Here is a 12,101-nt window from a genome sequence, read left to right on the forward strand (position 1 = left end):
AGAAAGAATAAAAGCTCAAATGGGACCCTAGCTAATTAGGGCATGGGACCCTAAGTAAGGGTATGATGGTGCAATCCATAGTTGGTGGGGGGGAAAGTGTTGGAAGGTCTTGATCTATGTATTGAGGTGACCTCTGGACCTCTGTTATTTCTTTGTGCACACTACTACTACTTCATGAGCTCATTTCGGTTTTTCCACTCGGAATAATTTTACTACGTTGATTTGATATTTTTTTTTAATTAATCTTTATATTAATTTATAATGAAAAATAAATTAGAGTGACACGTTAACATGATAGCAAAGATATTATGATTTTTACAGTGTGATCATGAATAACAACGCAACAAACAACCCATGACCCATCGACTTAAATATTATTGACTATAGACCATACGCATGCATCTACGTCTACAAACAAAACAAAACAAAAAAGTGGCATTTTTCATAAAGACCAGGAGGCAACCATAGAGAGGAATATTGATGAGACTCCTATACTATTAATATTGTTGCCATTTGCTAAAAGTTTAAATGGCTGTCGGTGGAATAATACGTAAACGACGCATCATTATCAAGCCTATTTACTTTGGAATTTATTTCATTTTTCAGTTATCTAATTTGCAAATAAACCATACTTAATTTCAGGGGGAAATGGGTACTCCATGAATACGCCATGCATAAATCGAGATGATGGTGGAATGTCGCTTTATTAATTAGTTTTAATCAATTCAATTAATTATGCATGATATGAGCATATATATATATATGTACAAAATTGAAAATGAAAATCCAACAACTCCATGTTTTTTCAATAAATTAAACAATATGAGAACCGACATTCAATATATATAGTATGTAAAATGTGAGAGACAAAGGATGTCATGTTAGCGGCCAGCTGCCCACACAAATTTCGTCTACAATTGGGGCTGTCGGTAGAATCAGAATTTTCTTCACCTAAGCCACATGTGGACTGCTACATAAAGTATTCCTCATCTTTTTCGGTTTTAGAATATAAGGCGGCGAGGAATTGTAAAATGTGCAAGTCTATGTAATTATTTTAAAAAAAAAAAAAAATTAATTTTTTTAATATAAATTTTATATTTATTATTTTTTTAAATAATTATATGATATTTACGCATTTATGATTACGAGTATTATTTCTCTTAGAATATATATGTTTTTTTAGCAAACGCTCAAACTGTTTTTGTTTTTCTTTTGTATTAATCTATAAGTATATTCAATTCAATACAAGAGAACTATTTATTTATGATCAGTTATTTTTTATCAAAATAAATCTATTCTAGTTATAAATAATTCTTATTATAAATAACTCGTTATAAACACTTATTTTTCTCGTAATGTATATATTTGCAACGTTAAATTATTGAGAATTCTGCATTCTCCAGCTTAATTTGTTCAAAAAGTTGTTATATATGTAGGCTATCTGTTGAGAGTTTATCGACAAGGTTATACCACGTTACTTAAAATTTTTTTTTCCTATTATTTGAAAGTGTAATTGTAAAGAAAAGTGCTACAATTATTAAAAAAAAAAAATTCATAAAAATAAATCTATAAATTGATATAATTTTATGTGATACATTAAATCTATTTTATAATAAAAATATTTTTACAATTTAACGTATACTATTAAATTGTGTCAATTTATAAGTTTAATTTTATAAATAAAATCGATTCTAATTTATGGTTGAAACATTTTTCAATTCAACAATGAACTTTTCGGGAATGCAAAATACAAATTTTCAAATTATTTGAGAGTAAAAAATATACCTTCTGAGAGTTAAACCATAATGCTTAAATATTTTTCCTTTCAAAGAAATTTCCAAATGAACCCATCGACTGAGTTCCCTCCCTCTTTCATGTCCTTCTTTTTCTTGATTAGCTAGCTAAGTATGGCCCGTGACAATGATGGGGCACCATGCGTTGATGTTGCATGCATGGCAAATAATATATATATAAATGTATGCATGCTTCATACATAGGCAAGCTTGTGCATGCGTGCCATTGTTAACACGCAACTTGCAGTTTAATTGGTATCACATCAGGTCAAACATCGCCCTGATTTTATTTACCCTCCTTTTAGTTAGCAAGTCACGTATAATTATCGACCCGATTATGACGCATTGCTTGTAATCTGATATAGTGCAAATAATACAATTACAATTTAACTATAGTTTCTTTATTGTTGAGTTCCACCCCCCCAAGTTATATCGATTAATTTATAATCCAAAAAAAAAAGCCATATTGCAATTTATATATAGACAAACATAATGGCCCATTTTTTCCAGCCATATTGCAATTTTCCTTATTTTAATTTGAGATATTATGTTAAATATAAAATTATTATTTATCTTAAACACTTAAATAGATATGAAAAGATAAATTTTATTATTTATATTATATTTTTGACACTCTCATTTATCCCTCATGTGTGGGCCTTTCTCTCTCTTAATGAGTAGGCTTTTCTCTCTCTTAATGAGTGGGTCAAATACGTAGAATATTTAATTAAATAAAATAGAGTACTGTGAAGTTGATATTCGAATTCAAGATCTTTATTTTGATGCCTCATGAAATCGACACTTATCTCAAAAACTTAAACTTATAAAAATAAATAAATTTTATTATTTATATTATATTCTTAACATTAAATTATTCATAAATATTTTCTAAATTGGTTCCAAGTCAATTCTAACCATAAACCTAAATTTTGTTTGAATACGGGTCATTCCTTTTTCTTTTTTGTGTGTGTAAATAATACATGTATATCAGCAGGGGTGGAACTACCAAGTGTCGGGAGGCTTAAGCCCCCCCAAAATTTTTAAAATCATTACAATTTTAAAGATATTTTTATAAAATAAATTATATGAATATTAGTATTTGACCTTTCAAAATTATTTTTTTGTAACTTGCTCCCCTCAAATTAGATTTTTTGATTTCGCCCCTATGTATATGTATTGACGAGGTGGGCAGCAGGAGCCCACACTCCATTACCTTGCCCCGTCAGCCCACACCCCATTACCTTGGGCTGACCCGCCTCTATGTATTGTTGACAAAGAGATATGTAGATGATGATCATGTTAGCATAATGCGATGTTGAAAATGACCCTATCGATTTGGTGGAAGGCTTGGCTTGGTGTCTCTCCACACTGTATGTCTATTTTAGGGCCCTTTTATGAATTGTGAGGTTGATAATTACTTGTCTCTCTCTGCATTGCAATTAATTATAGTTTATCGTCACCAGCACCTTGTCTCAATACACGTGGTCGCCAGCTCATCGTCCATTGAGGGAGTCCACCCTGTCGTTGTTTGTCGTGGCATGATGATCTGTTAATTGTGTACATAAAAAGTCAGATTTATTTGTTCAAATTCACCAAGAAATTCAGTGCATAGTTATTTAATTAAGAAATTACGGATATGAAACAGTTTATAATAATAAGGTTTTAAGTGCTTGAGATGTCTTAAAAAATATCGAAGTCAGCATCGTTAAAATCTGCTAGTATTGCGTGGAAGATTAATCCTTGATTAAGAAAATCAGCCTCTAATAAGCCAGTCCCACGACACAGCATATTGATTAGTTTTTTAATGGTGCTAAGCTGTGTTTGGGATTTTGACACTTCAATAATTATATGTCCATGAAAAACCAACGTCCAATCATCATTAACTGGTATGATATGGTATATATCCCTCTCAATTGTAGCACTCAAAATCATTTCTTCGCTCAATTACTTAACTAGATTTCAAACCCATGCAAAGAGTGGTTGTTCTACCAAATCAAGAAGAGATTAAACAAAAATCCAGGCAATAATTCCATAATCAATAATATTCTTTGTCTCAAATTGAAATTCTAATTATTTTTTCAAAACCTTTTATACTTTTTTTTGTTGTTGTCAGATGTAACATAATATTTTAATAAGATTATTGCTTGTTTTTTTACCAAAAAGAAAAAGAAAGATAAAAGATAAAAGAGTGTAAAACTAGAAAGTTATATATATAAAAAAAAGATTTTGGGCCCCTAATCTACAACAGTCCACTTCTCAGGCCCAGGAGAGGATTGTGAGCGGTTTTCCTTTTCTTGTTTTCAGAAGCAAGGACTCTAATGGTGCATCTTTAATACAATAGCAATTTAATCCATAAAACTGCTTACCACAGATTCTCTCTCAAACATAGTATCAGTGATGTGCAATGTCTCATGACAGGCCTAATCTTGGCCATCAGAAAGGTCGTGCGACTCAAGGTAACCAATCAAATTCCCTTCCATGTTTTAAAGTCTTCAAGCATTTTGGTCATCCAAAAGTTCATTATTCTTGCAGAATCCGGTGTTGTATGGCTTGGATAACTTTTTGTAGAAATCAATTTGTTGTGGACGCGTTTCACTACTACTCACCCACGATCACCTGCAACCAAAGAGTTGAGTGGCTTAGAGGTTCGGGGGAATGCCTCCAATGCCTAAATTAGTAATCACAATGAAAAACTCTCTTTTCTATACCAATGAATCAGATAGCTGTCAGGTACCTGGGTTGTCTGTATATTTAAAGCCCGTGAGACTTATATTATTATGCGATAATGGGCTTATCCGCTATTCAAAATTCAAGTCTTGGGGTGAAAAAACTTATCTTTACTCAAATGATTGGATAGCTTTCCTTACCTGGAGGATTCTCAGACAGTTATTCTCCCGATGTTTAAGATGGACTGGGCTCTGAGGATGGATCAAGTTCTCATGGGACCTTAGGTTAGTAGCCCAACTTGTAACCCAGGCCCACTGGTCAGCCCAACGGGCCTCGTAGTGGTATTGAGCCCCTTCCACAATTATCTTCTTCTGTCTCCAAAATCTGGAACTTTGACCCGGGTGTTGATCAATAAAAGATCTATATACCATATCATTCTGTAAACATAAATTACAAAGACTAGCCTCTGACCACAAGAAACAGCAGAGGGAAAAATATCTTGTATTTCATTTCAAAGAAATGTGATTCAGTAAACTTTTGTTGAGGGAATTTAAAAGTTTGCGATATTCAGTCGGAATCCAACAAGATGAAGACCAATTTCTTTTGTACATGACCAAGCAGAAATTTTTGGAAATTTATGTTGCGTGGCCGTGTTCCGTGTGATTGCTCTAAATTCCTGGAACTAGAGGAATGATCAAAACTTTACAAGAACTGCTTTAACCAACTAAGTATAGAAGTCCCAAGTCTTTACCTTTTCCTCATGGCAAATAATTGCAGCTGTAGTAATAGAATTTTTAGAAGTGATTTCCTTTCTCAAGCAAGAGCCAATACAATAATAACACATTCACACGTCTATATGCTACTTTCTGGAATTTTACCACTTCTTGAAATTGAATAATATCTATATTTATTAAAAAATTATTCAAGAAACAATTAAAAATAAGAAACTAAACCTCGTTTTGAGATAGGGTATAACTAATCAGCTTTAGTCCTCAGCTATTTTTTTAAGGTCTTGTACCCTAACAAGGTCCAGGTAAATAAATGGACATCAAACAAACCAAATTTGTTGAAACTTATTTTTGTTCATAAGATGTCACTTGTTTCTACTTCTATTGAAGTTCCAGGTATATACCTAGCAATACAGACCTTTATTTCGTTTTCTTCATCCTTTTTTAATGCTGAAAAACATTAAAGGGAGATAGTGACTATGACACTTCACTTTCTTCTTAAGCAAGTCATGCACAGTTGCTTATTAACTAATTTTCTATAAGATTGAAAAGGGAGCAAAACTAGCAAATGGTTGATTATACTTTATAGGTAACAGATTGCAGTGGCGTAAACAGGCATTAAACTAGCATCCACATAGTAATGAGAAAGCAAACTTTTCAATAGAAGATGCGAACTGATTTACACATTGAAAATGAGTTCTAAATTCCTTAAAAAACCTTTAACAAGCGCTTACCTCCAAATTTGTTTGCAAGAAGCTCTTATCCAGGCTTTATATGTATCAGAATATGCATAGCACCATGCCTATTTCATTCATATCAATAATATTTATCTCTTATTAAAAAAAAAAAGAAAAAAGAAAAAAAAGAAAGAAAAGCATATGCATAGCACCCCACCTAAGAAAACTACAGGAAAGAGTTTAAAGAACCCCACCTAAATAGAGCCAACTTTACTACTGTATGTAAACAATCCAAACAAAGAGCAAGCACTCTGGTATGCAATACTCCAAATTGGCTTCTATTAGTTTTGAATCACTGAGAAAAATGCATATATAGTATTTCAAATTGATTTTTCCAACTTGACAAGGAGATTACATTTGTGCGTCATTAACAACCAAAAGAAACCACTAACCTTACGGGTAAAAGGTTATCAGACTTATAGATCAGAAAGTCGTTTTACATGTAAATAAAACCATACAGCACACTAAGTTGAAAAGGATAAATATTAAAATTATTGCAGCCAAACTTCTTCACCATCTTTTCATTTAAATTTCCATAATTCAAGAAAATAAGCAACAGGAAGAAAAATATATGATTATTGTTAAGGACAGTTTGCATTGATCTCCTTTGAGGTTCTGAGTGACACCACATTCCCTTGTTTCAAATTACACATGAGCCTCTGTTAAATTGGAAATTCGTACACACCAGTCATACGCAAGGCACTAAAAACAAATATACCCAAATTAGCGTAGATTTATACATAAAATCTAAGGAAATAGCTACCCCCCCCCCCCCCGCGATTCCCCCATTTCCACCTTAAATCTAAAAATCATGTTTGTCCTCGCAATAAGCAAAATGCTGAGTCTAATTCTAAGAAAAATAACAAAAACTTCCAACAACGTGAGGAGTAATAGATTGGTGATGATATAAGTTGGAAATATCAAATTATTTAAAATAAAAATGATTTAAATCCAAATGGTAAGTAAAATTATTACCAACCATATTTCGGTGGCCATCAGGAGCCAAATGTAAATTTCGACAGACCTCAAAGGAGGCAAATGCAAATTTGACATGCCCCCCAACTATTACGTGTGTTTTGCCAACATGTCAAATAAACTAGATCCAATGGCAGATTATGTTATTTGCTGTACAACTAATATAATGTCCAACCCATGGCCACCTGATCTCTGAGAAAAATAAAGGTTATCCTTCAGATTTTGTAGGCAATCCTTTCAATTTGTCTCTCAAACCTGAAATGGTGAGAAAATAAATGCTGCAGAAAGATTGATAACTTGAAAAGTAAGTGTTTGGTTACTTAGATTCTACATGACTATGGGATGATATACCACATCAATGATATATTTGCTCAGTGCCTTTGGGGATATTTGCTTGATCTGCTAGACTAACACCTTGCAAAAATTTCCACCTTAGCAGGTTATGAAATATGGCACGCATAGAGCTCGAAGTGGAATATATTTTTTCTGGTGATCAACGAAGACGGGGGGTCGGACTTTTGGGTTCAATCTCTCAAATTACTATCATTGATGATATTACAGATATATAACTACTTCACTCCAGTTTAACAAGAGAATTTTCAACCAACAAAAATTCTCGACTCTTGGACATTCATGCTGCCCAAAAGGGGGCAATATTTTTTTTATTTTTGTTTAATATTTTCCTATTGAGATGCTAGAAAAACCGGTCTAAAACATGAAACAATTTCAATATTTGCACCATCATCATGAAATATAAAATAGAATCATTAAACCAAATTGTTGGCAGTGATCATCGATATATTAGATGTTTCGAGAACATGTGGCTCTAAACATGGGGATTATGACCCTTCAGCCAATAATTTTAAAACAATGGCATCGACTCGTCACATTCTTCAGGTTGGACCTGGCAACGTAAAACACATCATGAATTTCTGCTATCAGAGAGATCTCGAGCCTAAGGAAGATAACTTTCTAGGGAAGTGATTCTCAACTTCAGAATGAGCATAAGCTATGATAACAGTGCTTAATTAAAATAATTTCATCTTAAAAAATTGGATGGAGCTACCCTAACTTATCATAAACACCAGAAAGAGTTTTAAGCCCCAAACACAGGTCAACTAAGTAGAATATGTTAATGGAAATCAAACGGATTTGTTCGTGTCTATAACAATCAATCTGTAAAACCCGGGCAAAGAGTATCTCCGTGAATTAAATAAAAGAAAATAAAAAATAAAAAGAAAAGAGTCGTAAAACAGAACAGTACCTCTAAAGCTTAATTGCATTAGTCCATTACTAAATCAGGCATACTCATCAATGATACGCATGCAAAAGAAGATGAAAAAATAAAGCAAAACTAAAAAGAAGATTACCTTAAGAAATTTTCCAACATAGGCTACTCAAATGGAGAATGCAGCCAAAGAAAGACCGATAGCTTCTGTTCATTATGGAGCAGGCAAAAACAAAAGGAAATAAGACAAAATTAAGAAAATTAGCAGAAGCGCAACAATAATCGAATTAGAAGCAGTCTCATAAAAAGGGGTTGCTCACAAGCTGCGCTGGAGGTAGTAGCAGAAGCGCAACAAGAATCGAATCAGAAGCAATCTCATAAAAATGGGTTGCTCACAAGCTGCGCCGGAGTGGTAGTAGAGAATCCGAACCCACGAAATGGTTCAGAATCTAAAGGGAGCCGAACCCGTACCCAATCCATCGGGGTAAATAGGACTCGTCCAGCCCAGGTATCCCTGAAACCGAAACACAATCTTACATTAGATATCAAATACGTGCATACATACAGACATACATACAGTATTGCACGTAAAGGAGAGGGAGATACCGAGAGTGAAACGAAGAACAGAGAGGTTGAGTTGTTTCTGATTCGAGGGAGTCTGACTATTTTGAAGACGGGCGGGAGATTGATGCGGACTTCGTGATAGTTTTTTTGGCGGGGAATTGAGGAGGGATTATCATCATTTTCTACTGAAACAATGGTTTAAAGGAGAGTGCGTTACGTATTTTCTTCCTTCTTTCTTGCCTGGGTTTGGAAGCTGAGAAAACGTTCGATATGTCTAGAGTTTGGTCACTCGGGCCATCGAGTTAGCAGAACGGAAATTAGTCAGGAGCAAAGGATGTTCATCAGACACGTCTTTCTGATCTTGTTTCATAACTGTAAGGAGATTTTCCTTTCTACTCTCGGGCCAAAGAGGGGCCTGCCCGGAGAGCGAGAAGCAAGCAGAGCCCAAGGCCCAGCAGACAAGAGTCCTATCAGACTAAAGTCCCATCAGACTAACCCATGGTCAAGACCCGGGAGGGATGTGCCGGTCATCTAGCATCTCGGACTCTTCCCGGCCCTTGAGTACTTATATGTATGGTTGAACATGAAACAAAGATTAGCCATTCAATCTCTGATACTGTTTCATCAAAGATTAGGAGAGAAATCAAAAGGGCCACATTAGACGGAACCTGCATTAATGGTGCCTTTACCGAAGCAAGCCGTATATATGGCAACCTAGCCCAAACTAAGCGTCGCATTAATGGTGCCGCCGCTAAGGCATGCCACATTAAGGAGACTGAACTAGAAATTATGATGAAGACAAGGGACACACGAGGACAAATTAGATCTGCCCCCTCCTCAAATGCCAGTATAAATACCCACCCTCAGGTATGAGGAACGCTCTCTTACCCTCTCTGCATTTTTTTTTTTACTTTATTGTTTATTTGTCAACATCCAAGAAACCTTACTAACTTTGGCATCGAAGGCACCACAGGCCACCCTCCTCTAGCTTCATTTTCTCTAAGTTTTACAGTCCCATTACTAAAGACCCGAATTCTTGGAACTTGGCCTAATGGCGTACGAAACATGATGTTATTAATAATAATGCCTCATTTGAATTTTTGAATGATATAAAGATTTGATAAAATTTTGTGAACAGTAAGAAAATGATTTAAGTTAAGATATTTTATTTAACTTTAAAAAATGAGAATAAAAAATGAATAAAAATATTATAAACTTAAAATATTGTTAGAATATAATTTTTAATACAATTTTTATTTTGAAATTTGAAAAAGTTAATTATTTTTTATGTTTTGTTTGAAATTTGGAAAAGTTGTAATAATTAGATAAAAAAAAAAGTTAATAATTTTAAATTTAAAAATATTTGTGTTTAAGTATTTAGAATTTGAGATGAGATAAGATGTAAAATAAATTGAGAAAATATTGTTTCTATTCACTGAGTTTGGAAGTACAAGATTACAATATATATAAGTGTATCCCGTGATTGATGGAGATAAACATGACTATAAAAAGAGAATTGACAATGCAAGCTAGAAATTAGGTGGGTGCATGATCTGCTTAAATTTGTATATGTTGATGAGTTGGTACCCCTTTGACCATAGCATTTATCGAAGAGGATTGGTTGGCATTTACTAGAGATGATATGTGGGCTGATTGTATGCTATCACGTCCCTGCAAGTTCATCGAGGAGGAAACGACGGTGAACTTGGAAGGTAGAGTGGCAAACTTTGGTGCAACCAGGGACTTGGTGAGGACGTCTGTGGGTTGATCTTCGCCAGAAATAAAACGAACTTGAAGTTCTCCGAGGCTGACTCTTTCACGTACAAAATAGAAGTCAATAGCCACATGCTTAGTGTGTGCATTGATAAAGTGTCAAAACTGCATGATTAAACTGATAAGTGAATAGATTGTTTAACCAAAAATGAATTAAGCACTTAATTATACAGTAGATTATAGTACTTGAGTCAGTTGATAAATTCTGATATTTTTGACTTAAAAAGATTTATAATGTAGCTATAAGCCACATCAAAGTTAATATCCCAATTTTACCACTCTCATAATGCTAAACACTTACATCTTGCTTATAGAGCGTCGATAAATTAAGTAGCCACTTGTAGAGCGTCGATCATCGGAGCAACGGGCCTAATATGCATCTAAGTAGGCTTGGAGAAGAATATTTGAATTGGGTGCTATACGAAGACCATGCATGAATGTGGCCTTAAGATAATGAAAGATGCGTTTTACAACTGTCTAATGTTTGACAGTGGGAGGTGCATGTATTGACACACTTGATTGATAGCAAAAGAAAGATCAAGCCTAGTGAGGAGCACATATTGGAGAGCACCCACTGTACTACGATACAGAGTAGGATCATGAAAGGCGTCACCATAAAAGAGAGTGAGAGTGTGCGATGAAGACATTGGTGTGGTTATGGGTTTGGTACTAGTCATATTTTTTTTTTTTTTTTGTGAAGGAGATCCAAGATATATTTATGTTGAGATGGGAAGATGCCATTAGAATCACAATGAACCTCACCCCCCATAAAATAATGTAGTTATTCAACATCTTTGATTGAAAATTATTGCGAAGGTGTTGCGAGAGTGAGTCAACTACATGTAATCAGAAGCATGTAATAAGTATGTCATTGACATAGACTAAAACAAATAGCTCCAAATTGTGATAGCACTAAATAAATAGAGAACTATCAGTTTTGGATGAGATAAAACCAAATTCAAGAAGCTGAGAGCTGAGCTTTCTAAACCACGATCGTGGAGCCTACTTAAGACCATAAATGACCTTTTTTAGTTGACAAACATGGAGAGGATATTGTGGGTGAATAAAGCCAGGCGGCTGGGCCATAAACACTGATTCGTTAAAGTTGCCATGTAGAAACACATTACTCTCATCGATTTGATGAAGTCCTTTAGCCAGTAATCGAGTCTTGTGCCGTTGAATGGTTCCATCGGCATTACGTTTTGCCGATATACCCATTTGCAATCTATTATATTCATTTGTAGAGTGCCTGGAACTAATTGCCAAGTGTCATTGCGTAAAAGAGCAACAAACTCAGCATTCATGGTTTGTCGCCATTCTTGATGCTTGGAAGCAGTGGTGAAACATGTGGGTTATTGAGTAGCAGATTCGGTTGTTGTGATAAGAGTATGCAGCGGATAGGGAATGGTCCCATTAGTGCTTGTTTTTGGACACCGGATTTGATTTTGAAATCTGGTGCGCATTTGATGGGTACGAGAGTCTGCAGCTTGGTTTGCACTGGAGTTGGTGGCTGGTGCAAGAACACTCGTGGTGTTGAAAACATCTATTGAGGACAATGATATTGTAGTTGAACGTGAGACAATTGTGGGTGGAATTAGTGATATAGGTGGATCTGATGATGCGGTTTGATTTGGGC

At 34.6% G+C, this 12,101-nt stretch overlaps 1 long non-coding RNA gene and 1 pseudogene across 1 annotated transcript; both read right to left on the bottom strand.

Moving 5' to 3' along the window:
* Window positions 1-3,979: 3,979 nt before the first annotated feature.
* Window positions 3,980-8,264, bottom strand: LOC122303202. The gene is made up of 2 exons (XR_006240633.1): window positions 4,661-8,264; window positions 3,980-4,409 (listed from the first exon to the last, which is right to left on the bottom strand). It is a non-coding gene; the product is annotated as an uncharacterized LOC122303202 (long non-coding RNA).
* Window positions 8,265-8,270: 6 nt separating this feature from the next.
* Window positions 8,271-8,861, bottom strand: LOC122304461 (annotated as a pseudogene).
* Between the last annotated feature and the right edge of the window lie 3,240 nt (window positions 8,862-12,101).

This window comes from Carya illinoinensis, chromosome 3 (assembly GCF_018687715.1).
Source record: "Carya illinoinensis cultivar Pawnee chromosome 3, C.illinoinensisPawnee_v1, whole genome shotgun sequence".
NCBI lineage: Eukaryota > Viridiplantae > Streptophyta > Magnoliopsida > Fagales > Juglandaceae > Carya > Carya illinoinensis.